Source organism: Propithecus coquereli, unplaced genomic scaffold (assembly GCF_000956105.1).
Source record: "Propithecus coquereli isolate 6110/MARCELLA unplaced genomic scaffold, Pcoq_1.0 Scaffold170, whole genome shotgun sequence".
NCBI classification, from domain to species: domain Eukaryota; kingdom Metazoa; phylum Chordata; class Mammalia; order Primates; family Indriidae; genus Propithecus; species Propithecus coquereli.
This window is the reverse complement of record NW_012141636.1, coordinates 4627262-4647835: the sequence shown is the minus strand read 5'-3', so window position 1 is coordinate 4647835 and position 20574 is coordinate 4627262. Positions and strand designations below refer to the sequence as shown.

Sequence of the window (20574 nt, the reverse complement as noted above, 5' to 3'; positions counted from 1 at the left end):
AAACTCATTATCACTTTGCCCACCTCCATGCCCCACTGAGTCCATTCCTCAACTTTTGTGGGGGGAGGGGATGAGGAATGAAGAGCTGAGAAGCAACAAACACTGAACACTGGGTCTCAGGAAAGGGACGTATACCAGGACTGGCCACTTGGAGTAAAACCCTGTTGATTACTCCCTTCAGGTGCGGCTTGCTCTAGACCAAGAGACTAGGGTATGTAAATATCTGTCCTGAGCAGGGGAGGTGGGAATGAAAGCCTGCTCTCAGGAGGTCCCAGGTGTTTTTTATGAGAGTGAAAAAACTATGAGCTAGTTCAAGAAATGATCCTGGAAGAAATATTGGAAAAACTCTATCAATCATGTAACATACGAAGTAGCCAGAAAATAGCCATATTATCAGATTTGTTGGGCCTGCATAAGAGCATGTATATATGTGAGTGTTTTATGGGTATCTGCTCTGCATGTTGAGTCTGTGCAGTGTGCACAATGGGAAGACGTACACCCATCTGTGCACGTGCCTGTGCCTGCTGCGTATGGGGAGGGCGAGAGTTTGGAGGACGGTGGCGAGCAGAGCAGTGGAGGAGGCTAGCGCTGCCTTTCCGTAAAGGAGTATCTAATACTGTAAGAGTTCACCCTTAATTAAGTACCTTCGTGTCTATGTGCCAGTTTGGGCCTCGCAAAAGCCTATATAAGGTAAGGATTAACGTTGCTCCTATTTTTCAAGTGAAGAGATTGAGTCACTGACAGGTAGAGTCCCACCGAAAAGAACGTCCTTCACAAAGGTGTCCCAATGCCAGGCTTTCCGCCTGAGAGCTGTGTGAACGCAAGCACTCCTGAAGGGGGAGAGATAACACGTAAGTCATTAAGAGCTTGAGTGGCCAATTGTCCATGTGATGTTCCTGCCTCCTAGCCACCCACTCATCCATTCATTCTTCCTCTGTTCAGTCTCAAACAGGAGTTTAGTCACTCCTGCATGTCAGGCCCTCTGTCCTGGGCTATGTGTGGGAGAAACAAGGAGAGAGGCCTGGGTGTCCACAGTGGCACTAATGGGGCAAAATGGCACAAGTGGGAAGTGGTGCTGGAAGGGAGATTAAGGAAGAGAGTGGGCAGAATTTAATTAAATTGCGACTGCATCTAAGCTTTCTTTTCTTTACATTCAGGCCCTTACCTGATTGAATTTCAGAACCCTAGAGTTTACGTTCAAAATGTCTTCTAGAATTAGCACGCACAGCCCTGCCGTTCCTGCAACGCTTGCCCCTCTCGGGCAGAGCACTCTTCCAGCTGACGGGAGGCCCGGTTCTAGCTTCAGCTCTGCAAAGACAGAGCTGGGTGGCTTTGCACAAGACTCACTTTGTGGGAGTCCACTTATCCCAAGTGAAGTCAGCAAAAAAGTGAAGCTGCTGTCTCAGGGTTTGGGGGAAACACTGTGTCGAGCACTACGCAAGGGAACATTGTTGGCAATGGTGCCAGAACTGTGAACTTCTGACCCGGTAACCATTGTTCCTTGCTTTTTTTTTTAGTTTTGCAAGTGCCTTCCCATCTTTTCATTAGATCCTTACATCTTCCCTTCGAGACAGGCATCTATTCCCAGTCCATTCTGAAAGTAAAGTTTTCGAGAGGTTCATAGGCCAGCCAGGGGCCTCAGAGCAAGTCAGTGGAGAAGCTGGAAATCAGACTCGGGACCCCCAGCCAGGGATCCAGTCATCCTTCCTCCCTTCTCTCCATTTACTGCGCACCTTCTGTGCACCAGGCACACGCCATAAACCGGGCCTGGAGCTGCTGGCAGAGGGGTGCAGTCTGGGAGGGGAGAGGCAAGCCAACAGGCAGTTAGCCCGTGACAATGACAGTGCTATGGTAACCAGGGAGCCCCAACCTCCATTCCCTCCAGGAGCCTTTGCCTAAAGGGGCTCGGAACCCAGAAGCCTCCCCACAACACTGGGTGCTGGGGGATTTGGGAATTAGGTGTCAAGCTGAGGTGTATACTTACTTCCATCTTAATCTTAGCTACTGGAGAGAGCTGCCTGAATTTCTGGGAGAAATTTTATTCCCTTCCTTTCCGGGTCATTCTGAGTTTTCTTTATAATTTCATTTTTAACTATGTAGGTTATTTTTCCCAGCTCAAATCTGTTCCCAACATCAAAGCTGTTGAAAATATTTCTGGATTCTGTTACGGTAAATGTCATGAGGTAAAAATGTTGTCATCTTAACAGCTGGCCTGAGAGTTCTTCTTAGGGAGGGAACTACCTCAGTTTTGGGAAATTACCTTGATAAGCAACTTGGGGTAGACGTTGAGACTGACAGGAACCCTGGCTACAAAGCCACTGGCTAAAATGAACGTACGAAATAAAAATTGGGTTTGCTCTGGAGAGGGAGGAGTATGAAACAGAGGGATGGGGCCTGAAAGGAGGGGAAGGAGAGAACATTAAGACTAAGACAGGTCTGTGTGTTAAGATTAAGTGCAGATCGCTGGCTGTTCCCAGTGCAGTGTGGCGTCCATTCCCTGACCCCAGAGATAATTTAGTGCTAGAAAATTCTGAGAACAGGAATGCCAGATGTTCAACTTGAAAGTGTTTCATTGCTATGATGTAAACCTACTCATCTCCCTCCAAAATTTCAGCAAACTCTACTGTGAACCCTGTGTGCGTGCAATTTTTTTCTGAGAGCTTGAAGAAGGGGCTGTTTCTTGTCAGGATTAATAGCATGAAGCAGAAGTGTCCCTGAGAAGATGAGCCGCTCTCATCCCCTGGGAACTTGAGGAACTTAAGGAACTTAAGGGACAACTTCGGACTTCTGCAGAAAAGAACTCTGGTTTGCAGAGTCCCAAGTTGACATGTGAATTAAATAATGAATGCTAAGCAATTAATTAAACAAGCACTGAGGGTGCTGGAACAGAATCTAACTTGATATAACCCTGTCCGGGAGCAGCATCAGTACTGGATGCTCTGCAAGTGATTTCTCAAGGTTGTCTCATCCGATCCCACTCCCCCACCTCTGGGAGGCAGCCTGGACGGAGAGGCTGGTGCCTATTTCACAGGTGCAAAAGAGGTGTCCTCCTTCCATGTCCTCTCAGGCCTGAACTCTCCCAAGGAGACAGCAATTCTCCTCGAAGACTCACCAGGAGTGGGAACCAGACAGCTTGTTCATCTATAGAAAGCATGAAGCCTGGAAGATCAGCGTCACGAGAGGGGCAGGCGTGTGGAGGGGCTGACTTGTCTTCAGTTCCAAAAAGGGCTTAGTTCCGCTTGTAGTTTGGAAAGAAACAATGTGTCCATTGCTTCTGCAGTTTCCCCACAGGCATTTTGGTACAGGGTTCACCTGGCTCAAGTATCCCCTTCAGACCCTCCTCTCCCGCACCCAGCAGCAGGTTCTGACATCAGCTCCCAGCTCCTCCTCTCTGAGGCTAGCGAGAGCCCCTAACACTCTGGATTCAAGACAAAGCTCCTGAACCCTGCCTCATTCCCACGTCTCAGCAGGCCCTAAATTCTGCTAATCATCTTTCCTGTGCTCCAGGCTACTGTCCTGGCCCTCAGCACTAGGACCCTGGGTGGGATTCACAGAGGGAATTAGATCTCTACGCATGCTTTTTCTCGGCATTTACCTGAAGAGTCAACTGCTTGTCCTCAGAACTGCCAAGGAAATGTGCTTCCTTTGGGGTTCAAGGCCCAGAATATTGTGAGTGGATGCAGCTCTCCTCTGTTTCATGTTTCTTAGATTCTTCTTTTAGATAAATTCTCATCCTGTGAGTTTTCTTCGGTGGAAGAGAAGGTATTTTAAGCTTTTGGGGGTAGAGGAGTAATATCCTTGTTGTGATCCAGTCTCTGAATGACTTCCTATACCCTGCCTTCCCCCAGTCCCTTCTGCCTCTACACGTGAAACCCAAAGGCAGAAGCGTTCCTAGCTTGGCTCTTCCTGTGTAACATACCTCCCAGCGCATGTGCGGATGGGGCACGGGGAGGCACCTATGTCCTGTGTCACAGACACCTCAAAGGCATCATCTCTTCCAGAACCTTGCACATATGGAGTTAATATAATGCATAAATACAGGAATATGTGAGGGTTCTCATCATTACCCCTTTGTGCTTGAGGCCGAAACAGACAAAACTAAACCCCTCTATTTCCATGAGCTCATGTGCAATTAGAGTTAAGAACTCTGGTTTCCAAATGAAACAGCCTTTGACTGGGAAGTGGACAGTGTAAACGACTGTGCCGAGAGCTGTGCTATCCACTAACAGTTTACCCACAGAGCCTAGGCACCCAGGAGGAGAGACGCCTCTGCTGGAGAGATGAGTCGAGACAGCTCCAGAAATGAGTTGGCACATGTAGTCGGCCTCAGCGGCGCCCAGCTCACCTGCCTGAGCACATCTGGGATCCGCTTTGCAAGAGCCTACCCTGAGTCTCCCTCCAACATACTGTGATACCCATTTCTTGCAAGTCATCTGTTGCTCAGAGGAAAAGCCAGGCAGTGGCTTGGTTATAAATGATGTATGATATATCTGAGGGCAGGGTTGGGTGTAAGGTGGCAGGACTGTAGGAGGCTGCCTAGAGAATACATTTTTCAGATCTGGGACTCTAGGTATATAACACTGAAGGGCTAACTCCATGAACAAGACATGATAATTCGCTTGTGCGCCATCTAGTCCAAGACTCGGATCTCCCCAGCACTTCCTGCTAGCCCTACTACTGGCCAGACAGGCTGCCTGGAAGAGGGGGCATCACCAGTCTGCAGGAAACAGTAAACACAAATCAATGCTTGTGGAGCAGTGTGGAGCCTGACTGGGGTCAGGACCGTGGGAGCTGGGTTTGTGGCCAGTTGAGGGATCCCACCCAGCCTGGGGAGCTAACACGGGGCAGGGTTGAACACCTATCTGGCCAAGCAGGTGTCACCAAGCCAGAGTCTGCACCCGGAGCTAGAGCCCAAGGGTTGCACTCTGACCAGCACTCGTGGAGCATGGGCGCCACCTGGTGACCAGATCTAGCATGACCGGCATGAACTGCACCCAGTGGACCCCAGGAACAAACCCATACAGCGAGGATCATGATGGTCACCGTCTCGGTGACTGTAATGATGTCAGCACCACACCAGCAGCACACATCTTTCCAGCCAGCCTGCACTCTGGTCTCTCTAGGCTTTTCTCAGACTGATCTCTCTGTCTCATAACCGTATTAATAACAATAAAAGTAGCATCTCCAAAAATAACAAGACTTTCCACCATGTATTGGACACTTACTTTACTTTGTGCCATACACTGAGCTAGGCACAAGGGATAAAAATTACCAAGATACGGTCCCATCCTTCAAGGCAATCATATGCTCAGATATTTACAATTGACTAAAACATAAGACATCGGTGGCAAAACAAATTCAATAAGCCATGGGACACAGATAAGGTGATAACTCACTGAACCCAGGAGCTGTTTTTAAGACATCATCAAGGATGGGTAAGATTTCAGCAGGTGACAAAGGGAGGGACCTTCTGAGCAGAGGAATGGGCCAGTGAAAGCACACAGTGGGTCCAGGAAACGGCAAGGGCAGCTGCAGAATTTCGCAGGGGCAGAGGTGCGGGGATACAGGAACAGTTAGAACTGGAAGGGTAATTTGTGATGTAAGCCAGATTCTGGGTTTGAGCTGTTTTCCTGAGGGCTAAGATAAGTCACTTAAAGGTTTGAAGTGAGGAATAATGAGGTTGGTTTTATTAAAGATCTACTTAAGAGGCAAGTGTGCAGGAAGACTGGTTAGGGAAAATGGCCGCGGCATTCCAGCGACAAGATAATCCACCCAACATTCGACAGACATTGTCAGGCCTCTTATGTGCCAGGCGCTGTTCATACAAAAATCCCTTCCCTTGTGAAACCTACACTCTGGAACATGATGAGTGAGTGGGTAGGACAAATATAGAGGAGACAGATGCAAGATACTGCAGATGAATTTCCAGAATTCTGATGGCCAGTGGGTAAGAAAGAAGGAGGAGTAAAAGGTTTCACCTAGGTGAGGCCACCCAAGGCTGAAACAGAGAAAAAAGGGCAGGTGTGAGAGGAAAGGAAATGAGTCCAACAAGCAACTCTGAAGCAAAAGCTCTGAATCCACAAAATCAACATTACAGTAACCTACCTCTCCCATACCATGAAAATTCAGACTATGTTTCCTAGAAAATTCTCCTGCCATTAGAGGTTAAAATGGTGTTGACGTAATTGTCAAATATAAATCTCTATAAGCAGAAAGGAGAGTTTCCCCAGAGAGAAACTCTACTGTTCAAGTTCCAAAGAGGAACAATGACCTGTCTGGGAAGAGGCTGATCATAACACCAAAAGGCACAATCCCGAATGTCGTAATCCCCAAAGGACAAAGTCTCCAAATACAATTCTGGAAAAAATTAATTCTTTGAAAGATATTTATTTATATTTTTACAGGGTGATTTACTGAGAAACATATAAAAACAAAACAGAACACTTCATAAGCCACCTTTACACAATAAACTAGGCAATAATACGTGCATATTTTTGCAAGCATGAACACTCATTAGGTATACTAATGACAGGCTCAGGGGTAAAAGTTATGCGCAGACAAACCATATAAAGAAAGAGGTCACAAAGGGAAATGTATGAACACATATCACTATGGTTGGTAATTGTGTGCACCCAGATTTATAACTGCAGTCATCTGCAATACCGTACCCATACACATCTCCTTAAATCAAACTTAATTTCCAAATAAAGACAATAACAAGGTCCACCTCACATGATGCAAAATTCTGTGACTGTGATTTTCAGGACTTGAGACTTTAGGAATTTAAACTTTAGAGAATTTGATCTTTTGGGATTTCAATGTTGAGTATTATGGTATTCAGGATTTTATCTTTAAGGATTATGATCCAAACCCACCTATAAGTGGAGCTCGTGGCCCCTGGGAAAACATCTCTAATTCATCACGGTAGTGGGCCCAGAAGGCCCTTTACCAGCAGTCATTTGTATCTCTTTCTTTGTCTGGCTAATTTCTAGTCCTTAAAAACTCATCCCAATTGCTGCTCCTCTAGGCAGTCTTCTCTGAGCACATCTTCCCTCTACCCCACTCTTTGCCATAAGCTGTTCCCAGTAGTACACTGCGTTTACATGTCTCACAGATTTTTTCACACTGTAGTATTTGTGTGACAGTAATTTTACGCCCATGTTTTAAAATGTCACTCGAAAATTCTTTGGTATCTTCCGACCAAGAGGTGGGATCTACCTCCGCTCCCCTTGAATTCAGGCAGTGTGTGACAACTTCAATAAATAGAATATAGCAGAAGTTACACTGTGAGACTCCCGGGGCTAGAAAAGCCCTGGAACTATCCATCTTGTCTTCTTGAAACACTTGATCTTGAGGGGCGCTCCCTTGGAACGCTTCCTCTCCGAACCCTGCTGTCAGGGAGAAAAACCCATGCTGCAGGGAAAGGCCACGCGCAGGTGCTCTGGTTGACAGTCTCCATTGAACTAAGAGCCTTCAAACCATCCCAGCCCAGGCACCAAACCTGCGAGCGAATAAGCCATCTTAGGAGGGGACCCTCCAGCCCCACACGTTTGGTTCCCCAGCTGAGGCCTCAGACATCATGGGACACAGAAGATCCGCTTGTGCCATGACTTTTCTGAATTTCTAGTCCATAATATATGTGATCATGATACAATGGTTGTTTTAAGTGCTAAGTTTTGGGATAATTTGTTACATAGTAATAGCAACCAGGAAAGTCTGTCTCTCCCAGACTATCAAAGCATTTAAGGAAAGGGATGTTACTTTCGTCTGTAGATCTCCCACGAGGTCTGGCACAGTACCGAGACATGTCTCATCAATGAAGTAAGAAGTAAGGGAATTAAAATGTAGTTTACTTGATGGTCCATATTGCCTTCTAGTTCTTCTTGTCTATACTTTGTATCCTCCCAGTGCTGTGTGTCCTGAAAAAGTTGCTCCAGTTCTTTTGAACTCAGCGAATAGTATTTACCTCGCAGCATTGCCTTGAAAATCAAGCAAGTTAATCAATGTGAAATCACCTTGCACAGCACTCAAACCTTACCCATGCCCACTACATAGTTGCTGAACCAGTACACGGAAAATGATAATGGCTAACATTTACTGCGTGCTTAGCATAAATGAGGCATCGTTCTAAATGCTTCCTCCAATTACCTCATTTAATCCTCACAGCTACCTTGTGGGCTATGCATTATTGTGTAGAGGACATGGAGACGTGAGGCACCTAGGTCAGGTCACACAGCAAGGGGTAGGCCCAGCAATTCTCTCTGTGAAGGTCACAAGCTCCTCCAGAGAAAGGTCTGGATCTTCTCCTCCCCGCCCCCCAAGTGGAAGCTGCATGCAACAGACACTCTGGCTTGGCTTCGCATCCAGCCATTTCCCCCTAGCGGTCAACCTTGCTAGAAGCCTTATCAGAAAAGGCTCCAGGCCCCTTCCTGCTTAATGACAGTTTAGGGAGGTAAGATATCAAAAAGTTAAGAAGTATAGACCTCAGAGAAATCAAGAGACAGCACTCTGGTAGCATTACAGGGAAAAGAAGGGCACAATTGTTCTTCCTCCTTTGGGAAGATGAAAAAGAAAACTTGGACATTGGTGTGCAGGCGTGAGGCTGGACAACAGGAGTTATTTCCGACTTCTAGAGGGTCTGACTCAAATGAGCTTGCGAGTGGCACCGGCAGCACCAATGCCTTGAGGAGAACACGTGCCCAGCTTCCCCGAGAAGGCAGCCAGCCATGCAAAGAAGCCCATCCAGGCAAGACCCGGGCCCTCCTGTCCTGTGACTCCAGGATATGTGGCTCTTGAGTCTTATCTCAGACAGGGGAGAGTTTAATCTCTTATCTTTGGCAGTTCTAACTTCCACTATTCTTGTTCTTATTGTCTTACTGAAAAGATCACTGAATCAATGTAAAAGCATTCAAAACAACACTGAAAAAATTTCTGAGTGAAACCCTTGAAAGAACAGTAATAACATACACCTAAAACAGCCCTCCAAAATTCAAAACCTTCTGCAATTACTATGGGTTACTTCACCAGTACGGGGAATAAATATGGTCATATTGTTTGTTTTTTCAGTTGATTATTCTTATAAACAGAAAGTCCAGTAACCACTTACTAAGTGCCTGATATGTTCTAGAAATTCTCAAATGCTGGGGATCTGGCAGTGAATGAAACAAAGATCTTCATCCTTATGGAGCTTATTCTCTAGCAGGGGGAGTTGGTCAAACAATAGACATAAGTACGTCAATAATTTAGCATATTAAAGAGTATTAAGTGTTAAGGATAAAAAAAATAGAGCAGGTTACAGAGGTCTGAGATGCTAAGATAGGATTCATTGAGAATGTACATTGAAGCAAAGCCTTGAAGAAAGTGACTTTGGCCTTCATAAAGTCACAAAAGTCCTAGCTGTACCCATACTCCAGGACAACAGGTGTCTAGTGCCTTATATTTGCACAACTAAGATGGCCCTTTCAAGTGGTGCATAAAGTTTTATTCCCAAATGAATGGCTGAGTACATTTACACCAAAAAGTAGCAGTGATTTCTCTCACTTATAAATGTCAAGTTTTCCCAGAATTTATACAAGTAGGGATATAATCCAAATAACGGGTGCATAGAATACCAAGGTTAATGGTACATCTGTGGGTCTCAGATCACCAAGATGTGATCTGGGTGTTTATTATAAATCTATGTGAAGTTTCCAGGAGGCCATCTGGCACATAGAGAAGACTCAGTAAATTTTAATGACATTTGCCCCCTATTTTTCTATACCTCGTGCAGCCACTCCCCTGTGCTCAAGAAATCTCATGTTATCCTGATACAAAGCCTATACTCTGGGTCACTGGGAATACCTCGGGTCTACAGTCCCCAGCAACTATAGTAATTGCCCTTTAAGATTGAGAATGATCCCTCAGTACCCAGTACTGTCCATAGACAGTAGGGATATAATAAATGTTTCCATAAATAATAGAGGTTTTGCTTCCAGTAATAGTGGAATGGGCAACTCAGACCAACCCTCCAAAGAAGACAACCATTAAATAAGGACAAAATATGAAAGAAACAACTTTTTAAAGGCATTGAAGAACTAACAAGAAAACAAATTAATAAGGCAGATTTCAGAGGAGAGACAGGCCTAGTGAGGTGAGCCCAGCACTTGGGGTTGCTTTAGCCGAGAGACTATGTGGCTGGACAAAGCCGTGACCACCACAGAACTCAGTGGTAATGTAAACTGGAACAATCACTTTGGAAAGTTTGACAGCTAATAAACTTGAAGATATAACATACTTTATACCCTGGGAACTCCGCTCCTAAGTATATCACCCACAGAAAGTGTATGCACCCAGAGCCATATGACAATGCTAACAGTGGCACTTTTATGACAGCCCTAGAGAGGACAACTCACGTCCATGGTAAATTCGGCACAGTGTACAAAATGAAAATAAACAGATTACGGCACGCACAATAGTAAGCCTAAAGCTGAGTGAAAGAAGCCAGATACAAAAGAACATATTGTGCATAACTCCATTTATATAAGGTTCAATTACCAGTCAATGTAACCTCTAGTTCTTGGGGAACGCCCATTAAGACAAAAGTGATTATTACAAGAAGGACAGTGGTTGCCTTTGGGAGAGGCAAGAGTTATGATTGCAAGAGGGTACAAAATAGGCTTCTTGGGTGCTGGTGACATTGGTGACATTCTATTTCTTGATTTTGGTGTGTAATAATTTGTATGTATATTTCACAATAAAAGGTTTAAAAAGCTATTAACATGTTGCATGTATTTTGGCCAAATTTTGTATATGGATACACCAAATTTATCTATTCACCTATTAAAAAGATATTTAGGTTGTTTGTAATTTTCTGCTTATTACAAAGAAAGCTATTATGAACACTCATGTACAAGTCTTTAGTTTGGATATAACCACTCATTTCTCTTGGGTAAATACCTATGATTGGAATGCCTGAGTCATATGCTACTAAATGTTTAGCTTTTTCAGAAACTAATAAATGACTTTTAAACTAAGTTGCTCCATTTTATATTCCCACTAGCAGTATATGAGAGTTCAAGCTGCTCCACCTCCTTACCAACACTTGTCAGTCTTTTTATAGTCATTTTAGTGAATGTGTAATGGTGTCTCATTCTGGTTTTAACTTGCATTTAATTTGCACCTGGTTTTAATTTGCAAGGATGTTGGGCATGTTTTCATGTACTTATTTGTCATCCATGTATCTTCTTTTGTAAAGTGTATTCAAATCTTTTGTCCATTTTAAAAACTGAATTGTGTGTTTTCCTATTGAGTTTTGAGCACTTTGGATATGTTATCTCATTGCCTCTGGCCTCCATTTTTTCTGTTAAGTTGTCAGCTATTAATCTTCTTGGGGTTCCTTTGAAAGTGACGTATTATTTTTCTCTTGCTTTCAAAATTATCTGTCTTTGATTTCCCACAGTTTTCCTATAATGTGTCTATTTATGGGTCTGCTTGTGTTTATCTAACTTGGAGTTCATCGAGCTTCCTGGATGTGTAGGTTATTGTTTTTCACTACATTTGGAAAGTTTTCAGCCATTATTTCTTCTAGCTGGGAGGGGAGAGGTGGGAGAAGTCTTGGTTCTAACACCACAGATTCTCACTTTTCTCATTGAATTTTCTTGAAGAGATGTTTCTTCATTTGCTGTTTGTCCTTAGGGCCACTTCCAGAGGCTTTCAAGGGTTGGGGGTTTTAAAAAATAATTTTCACTACTGTCAGTGGAGAATGGGTCAGTAGAGCTACTCATACTGTCATGCCAGAAGTCAATCTTCCTATTGAGTTTCAACAGTTCTTTATACATTGCAGATAAAGCTCTTTACTGTATATGTGATTTGCAAATATTTAACCAGTATGTGGATTGTCTCTTTTCATTCTCTTGGGGTGCCTTTTGAAGAACCAAAGTTTTATGTTTTGATGAACTCCAACTTATCAGAATTTTCTTTTATGGACTGTATTTTTTGGTGTCACATCTAAGAAATCTTTGGCTAATCCAAGATCAGAAAGATTTTCTTTTTTCTCTTCTAGAAGTTTTATCATTTTAGATTATACATTTAGGCTTCAAAATGGTACATTTTGAGTTAAATTTGTATAGATGGTATGAATTAATTTTGTAATAGTTTGCAATAGGAGTCAAAGTTCTTTTTTTTTTTTCATACACTAGCCACTTGTTCCAGCACATGTGTTGAAAAGATTATCCTTTCCCCATTGAATTACCATTGCACCTTTGACAAAATTCAATTAACCAAATATGCGTGGGTTGATTTCTGAACTCAATATGATATTCAGTCAATACAGTTGTCTATCTTTACACCAATACTAGAATGTCTTGTTTGTGGTAGCTTTATAGTAAGTCTTAAAATCATACAGCATAAGTTCCCTAACTTGGGTCTTTTTAGAGGGGATACTTAATGGGTTCAAAGTAATTTTGGCTATTTTATACCTTTTCCATTTCTATACAGAATTCTTTTAGAATTGGCTTGCAAAATTCACTTATCAATTCTAGTAGCTTTTTTGTAGATTCCACAAGATTTTCTACACAGGCAATCATGTTGTCTGCCATTAAAGACAAAATTATTTCTTGTTTTCCAATTTGAATGGCTTTATTTCTTCTTCATGCTTTATTGCAATGGCCTGGAACCTCCAGTACAATGTTAAATAGAAGTGGTAAGAGTACATTCTTGCCTTGTTTATGATCTTGGAGGGAAAGCATTTGGTCTTTCACAATTAAGTATGACATTAGCTATAGAGTTTTTGTAGATGTCCTTTATTTTAAAACTCCTTTCTATTTCACATTTGAGGAAATTCCCTTCTATTCCTAGTTTGCTGAGAGTTATAAGAAATAGATGTTGGATTTTGTCAAATGCTTTTCCTGGTTCTAGTGAGATAATCACGTGATTTTTCTTTTTTTTTTTTTTTTTTTTTAGTTTGTAACTATGATGAATTGCTTTGGTTGTTTCTTACAACTGATTGATTTCTAATTCTGAATTCCTGAGATAAACCCCACTGGATCATCATGTGTTACGTTTTTTATTTATTGTTAAATTTGATTTGCTAAAATTTTAAGAATTTTTTTCTTTATGGACAGGATGGCTGTTGGGCTTTAGTTTTCTTTTCTTGTAATTTCTTTGCCTGGTTTTGGTATCAGAAAAGTGCTGGCCTCATAGAATAAAATGAGAAGTTTTCCTTCCTCATTAATTTTCTGGAAGAGTATGTACAGCATTGGTACATTTCTTCCTTCGATGTTTGGTAAAACTCATCAGTGAACCCAGCTGGGCCTAGAGGTTTTTCTTGTGGGAAGGTTAAGTAAAAATTCAGTTTCTTTAATAGGTACAGTTTATTCAGATTCTCTAGTTTTTTGTATGAGCTTTGTTAATCTGTATCTGTTAGTCCATTTTGTGCTGCTGTAACAAAATATCACACTGGGTAATTTATAATAAACAGAAATTTATTGACTCACAGTTGTAGAGACTGAGAAGCCCAAGATCAAGGTGCTGACACCTGGTGGAGGCCTTCTTTCTTTGTCATGCCATGGCAGAAGGGCAAAAGAGGATGAAACAGAGCAAGGGGCTGAATTGTTACCCACTCCCATGATAACAAACCCACTTTCACAAAAATGGCATTAATCCATTCATGAGAGTTACACCTTCATGACTTAAGTACCTCTTAAAGGTGTTACCTCCCAAGATGTCTGCACTGAGGGGTCAAGTTTCCAACACAGGAACTTTGGGGGACACATCTAAATCATAACAGTATCTTCCCAGGTATTTGTCCACTTCATCTAAGTTCTCAAATTTATTGGCATAAAATTGTTTATAATAGCCTTTTAATTTCTTAAGAATCTGTAATGACTGGGCATCTCTCTTTATTCCTTATATTTCTGTGTCTTCTTTTTTTTTCTCCAATCTGTTTGGCTAGAGGTTTATCAATTTTATTGATTTTTCTCAAAGAACCAGTTTTGGGTTTTGTTTTCTTTATTGTTTTCCATTTTTTATTTCACTGATTACTGATTTTATCCTTATTATTTCCTTTTATGCTTATTTTGGGTTTCATTTGTTCTTTTTTTTCTTCCATTTTCTGAAGATGGAGGCTAAGATCATCTATTTGAAAATTTTCTTCTACTTTAATATAGGCAACTAGTATTATAAGTTTCCCTCTAAAAAATTTTAAGATTGCTTAATCTGCATCTAATAAATGTCAATATATTGTATATTCATTTTCATTCAGGTCAATGTACTTCAGAATTTAGTTTGATTTTGTTATTAAAAGTGTGTAGCTTACTTTAAAAATATTTGGGGATTTTCCAGATATCTTTCTGTTACTGATTTCTAATTTCTTTCTTTCTCTTTTTGCCAGAGAATATAATTTGTATGATTTGAACCCTTTATTTATTGTGACTTGTTTGATGGCCCAAAATATTGTCTTCTATTGGAAATGTTTTGAAAGCACATGAAAAGAATATATATTGCGTTGTTCTTTGGTGGAATGATCTATAAATGTCAACTAAGTTAAGATGGTTGATAGTGTTTTTTAAGTCTTCTACATACTTACTGGCTTTCTGTTTACATGTTTTGTCAATTATTGAAGGTATTAAAAAATCAACTGTATTTGTGGATTGGCTATTTCTCCTTGTAGTTCTAAGCAATCTTTTTTTCATGTATTTAGAAATTCTGTTATTATGTACATAAACATCTACAATTGTAATTTCCTCTTGTTGAATTGATCCCTTTGTCACTATAAACAACTATCTTAATCCTTAATCCTGGTAATATTCTCAGCTCTGAAGTCTACTTTTGTTTGCTATACTACAGCCAATCTGTTATTTTTTAAAAAAATTAGTCTTAGTGTGATATATTTTTCTCCATACTTCCACTTTAAACCTAGTGTGTCTTTATATTTAGTGGGTTTTGAGTAGTTAGCATATAGTTGGGTCTTGCTTTTTTCATTCAGTCTGAACTCTGCCTTTTAATTGGGTGTTTACATCATTAACAATCATTGTAATTACTGATTATGGTTAGGCTTAAATCTGTCACCTTGCTATTTATTTTCTTTTGTCCCATCTTTTCTTTGTTCCCTTTTTATTATCCCCCCCACACCCTACTTTTCTTCCTTCTTTTCAATCAACTGAATTGTTTTTAATGATTCCATTGTATCTCCTTTGTAGGCTCATTAGCTATAGCTTTATTTGTTGAGGAGAGGAATTACTTTACAGTTTATATTATAAATCTTTAACTTATTGCAGTTTTCATTCAGATAATGTTATACTTCATAGTGTAAGAACCTTACAATAGTATAATTCCATTTGCCCTTTCCTGAACTTTGTATGATTGTTTTATTTTGACATGTGTTATAAACTGCATTATAAATTGTTACTATTTTTGCATTAAGCAATTATCTTTTAAAGAGATTTAAAAATAAGAAAAAAAGTGTTTATATATTTACCTGCATGTTTACCATATTTACACTTGGTATTATTTATATATGCTTGACATTTTAAAACATTTCTTATAGTATAGGTCTTTTGGCTACATATTCTTTCAGCTTTTGGATATTTGAAAAAGTCTTTATTTTGCCTTTGTTCTTTGACAGATAATTTTCACTGTGTATAGAATTCTAGGTTGACGGGTTTTTTTGCTTTCACTCTCTTAAAGATGTTGTTCCACTGTCTTCTGTCTTCCACTGTTTTCAATGAGAAGGTTCCTGTCATTTTTATTTGGGCTCCTCTGTATACAGGATGTCTTTTTTCCCTGGATGCTATAAAAATTTTCTTTTTATCACTGATTTAAAGCAATTTGATTAAGACATGCCTTGATGTAGTTTTCATGTTTCTTGACATTGGGGATCATTGAGCTTCTTGGATCTGTAAGTTTATAATTTTCATCAAACTTGAAAAAAAAAAACCATTGGCCATATTGTCTCCAAGAATTTTTTCTATACCCTGCTCCCCACAACCATCTCATCTCCTTTGAGAACTCTGGTCATATGCTTATCAGGCTGCTTGAAGATGACCCACAGCTTACTGAAACTTTTTCTATCATGTTTTACTATAAATAGTTAGGTATGGTTTCTACTGCTATGTCTTCAAATTCTGTCATTCTTTTTTTAGCTGTCTAAACTCCTGTTAATCTCACCCAGTGTATTTCCCTTCAATATGCTGTATTTTTCATCTCTTATGTTATTTTCTGGTCCTTTTTAGATCCTCTGTGTCTCTACTTAACATGTTCAATCTGGTCTCTACCTTCTTGATCATATGACATATAGTTGTAACATCCTTTTGTATTAATTCTATTATTTGTGTCACTTTGGGTCTATTTCTATTCGTTTTTCCCTTCTCTTACAGGCTGTCTTTTCTGGCTTTTTGCATGCCTGATAATTTTTTATTAGATGCCAAACATTTTGAATTTTGCATGGTTGCATATGGAATATTTCTGTATTCCGATAAATATATTTGTACTTTGTTCTAAGACACAGGTATTTGGAAACTTAGACTTTTGAAGTTAATTTTTAAGCTTTGCTAGGTGAAATCAGCCTTTTGTTTAGGGTTAATTTGCTCCCTTATGAGGTTATACTTTTATGACTACTCTATCCGGTACCCTTTGAATTATGAAGTTTCCTACCATGGCTAGCGGGAACACAAACTACTCACTACCTTGCATGAACTTCAATGATTCCTCCCTCCACTCCTTTCAGGTGGCTCTTAGTGCATGCCTGGGGAAATTGCTAAGGCTGCACAAAGTACTCAGCTTAAGTCTCAAGGGGGACCCTCTTTAGATCTCCAAGTTTTTAATTGTGCAGCTCTCTCCTCTTTTATACTCTGCCCTATGAACTTCACCCACTTTGGCCTCTCTGGACTCCTAGCTCTGTTTCCTCAACTCAGGGAAATCACTGGGCTCTGCCTTAGCCTTTCTCCCTGAGCTGCAATCTGGAATCTCTCTCCAGGCATCAGCTAGGGCAATCACAGGACTCATTTCATGTGTGTTCCTTCTTTCAGGATTGCTGCCCTGCACTGCTAAATGACCAGTGCCTGAAAACTATTGTTTCATTTATATTGTCAGATGTTTCAGTTGTTTCAGGTGAGAAATCTGAAACAACTAAATTTAGTTCCTGTTCTTTTATCTAGGCTGAAAGTAAACATCAAAACCATTTTTGGAGGCAAGATTTTTTATTTCAATGCTATATGATTAGTTTTAAGGGAAGAGAGTAAAGGTGCTACTTCAACTTAAACTTTCAACTCTTAGAGATTTGAGTTCAAATTCCAGTATTGTCTCCTTGGGTAAATTACCAGCTTCTCTGCTATCTAGTTCCCTAACAGTACAATGGAACTAATAACACCTGCTTCATAGGGTGTGAGGATTGAATGTGACATAAACAATCTATCTACAATATATCAGGGTACATACCTCTTAGATTTTTCTTCTTTTTCTCCTAAAAATGAAATATCAGAAGAAACTATTTGTTAAAAGTCTGCCTATATTGATAAAAGCAATCCATAAGCAGCCCTTTAATATCTAAGATCCTATCTATTACAGAAAAAAAAAATTTTATCATAACATACTACTGAAAAGCCAGACATAAAATGTAATTCTGGGCAAACTGCCTGTGATTTTTACTCTGTGAAACTAAGTGGAAAGGGATAGCCATGCATTCTGCCCTGTCTACTTCTGGTTTGGATTTGGCAGTTTTTTAAGTGGGGAACAACCCAGAATTCCAGTTCTGTCAGGAAAAAAACAAACAAATGAAACAGATGACAAATCATTTGTCTAAGACCTGAAGCCAAACTGGCTCCAGTAGCTGCTGGGATAGTAGTAGGAGCCAATTTCCTGGAGTATTTACAAAATCATTTGTAAGGATAATATTTTCCAGACTTTTACAGGGACAGCTAAGGGTAGATTTTTTTGGTCTGCATATTCCATAGAGTTAGCAGGCATTCAAGAGGCAGCTGCTGAGAACACCACCTCCCATCCTAACTTCACTCCCCAATAAAGGCCTGACACAGGCACTGAGATGGCGGATCAACTATGGTCATCACTCTTCAAACATATATCATGATCTAAAAGAGCAACGGGTGATACACAGCTAATCAGAATCAAATGAAATGTGCTTTATGGGAGGTACTAGAAAACTGCTGCAGTTACGCAAGACAGAGATAAAAGATCAGCAAAGGGCTCTCTGGGTAAAGATGCAGAGCATGGTTACAGCTTTTCATTGACCACATTCAGCCTGTCTGGTAAACTTGCCCATACTGACTATGCTTTGCTTGCTGTAGCCAGAGGAGCCTCTTCACTGGGAATTAAAGCTGCGAATGGTGTGGTATTAGCAACAGAGAAAGTGGAAATCCATTCTGACAGTGATCAAAGTGTACACCAAATGGAACCAAGTGCCAAGCAAATAGGTTTGGTATATAGTGGCATGGCCCAGATTATAGAGTGCTTGTCCACAGAGCTCAAAAACTAGCTCGACGATGCTATCTCTAGTTTACTAAGAACCCATTCCCACTGCTCTGCTGGTACAGAAATCAGCTTCTGAAATGAAAAAATACACCCAGTCAGGTAGCGTTTGCACATTTGGAGTTTCCTTGCTTATTTGTGGTTGGAATGAGGGACAGCCATATTTATTCAGGCAGATCCATCCGGAGCTTTCTTTGCCTAGAAAGCCACAGTAAATGGAAAGAACTACGTGAATGGGAAAATGTCCCTTGAGAAAACATACAACAGAGATCTGGAATTTAAGACGCCATTTATATAGCCATCTTAACCTAAAGAAAAGCGTTAAAGGGCAAATGACAGAAGATAACATAGAAGTTGGAAGCTACGATGAAGCTGGATTTAGGAAGCTTACTTTATTCAACTGAAAGTTAAGGATTACTTGCAGACACAGATTAATAATGAAGTGACTGAAAAATCTAGAATTTCAGATAGTCTCTTTATAAACATGCTTAAAGTTTGTTTTTTTTTTGTAGACTTATTTCTACATGGTTTAATGGACTGATGTTTTGTAAATGACACTTATAAATCATAATAAACTGATAAGATTAAAAAAGATGAATAAAACAAAACCTTCAAAAAAGACATGACTGAATATTTCAGGACACAGGCAGAAGTAGAGTAGTAAAGGAAAAGAAAATTCTAAATCAAAGGAGGGAAGAATATAATGGTAAATGAAACTGAGGCCTGATCTATACAGGATTAGAATATGCCAGTTAGAAATGTTTTTAGCTGAAAACAACAGAATTCTTGACTAATGAAGCCTGTGATGGTTAATTTTTGGTGTCAACTTGACTAGATTAAGGAATACCTAGAGAACCGGTGTGTCTATCAGGGTGTTTCCAGAGAAGATTGGTGTGCGAAGAATCTAAGTGAACTGAGTGGGGAAGATCTGCTTTTAATATGGGCAGGCACCATTCTGTCAACTGGAGACCTGGAAAGAACAAAAACAGAGGAAAGGGGAATTGGTTTCTCTCTCTCTCCTGCAGAAAGGACATACTCTTCTTCTGCCCTTGGACATCAGGACCCCACGCTCTCCAGCCTTGGGACTTCAGGATTTATATCAACCCCTCATGGCCCCCTGGGTTCTCAGACCTTCAGTCCCGGACTGAAAATTACATCGGCTTCCTGGTTCTGACACTTTTGGACTTGTACTGAGCCATTCTACCAGCATCCCAGGGTCTCCAGCTTGCAGACGGCCTGTGGTAGAACTTCTCACACTCCATAACCACATAAGCCAATTCCCCAGATAAATCCCCTCTCATCCATCTATCTACCTACCTATCCTATTGGTTCTGGCTCTCTGGATAACCTTAATACAGAGGCTTAAGCAATAGAAATTTGTTTCCTCAAAATGCTCAGAGGTCTATCGTTATTGACATCAATTCAGTGGCTCATCAATTCAGTGGTTCAAGAATGTCAACTGAGAGGCAACTCTTGCTATTTTTCTGCCCTGACATCTTTAGCATGGTGGATTTTCGTCTTTGTACTTCTTACCTCATGTTTGCAAGATTGTTGCCACACATCTAGAATTCATTGACTAATACTAGTGTCTTGAATAAGAGAAAAAGGAAGGAGCTAAAAAGAGCTTTCCTTTAAACAGGGAGAAAAGATTTTCCCAAGAGTGTCTCAGATTTTCTATCATCTCTTATTGGCCAAGCTAAGTCACATGACCAGCCTCAGAAGAAAGACTGGTTGGAAAAGAAGAGAAGAATAAAGGTGTGATGTGAAAGGCCTACAACAATTATGACTTATCCCTGAGGATGTGCACACTGCTTTCTTAACATCAGCATTCTATCGGCAAGGAAGAAGGATTAAACAGCCATTAGATGATCAATTAACCATGCCTGCAATCCCATTTTTGAATTTTAATCTAAGTTATAGGAAGAGTTCTAGTGTGGGGAAAAAAAAAGGATGCCCAGATGATTCACTTATACCTCTAGTTCCATAGATTCATTTATCTCACCCTCTTGGGACTCAATACAGCCTTAGTGCTATCCATGACCAATGACAGGCTTTCAAAAACTGCAGGCTCCGATGTAGATGCAATTGAATTTCTTCCTGAAGCTTTGCAGATTT

At 40.6% G+C, this 20574-nt stretch overlaps 1 pseudogene; it reads left to right on the top strand.

Annotated features, from left to right (window-relative positions):
• Nucleotides 1–483: 483 nt before the first annotated feature.
• On the top strand, nt 484–18863 carry LOC105808213 (annotated as a pseudogene).
• Nucleotides 18864–20574: the final 1711 nt, after the last annotated feature.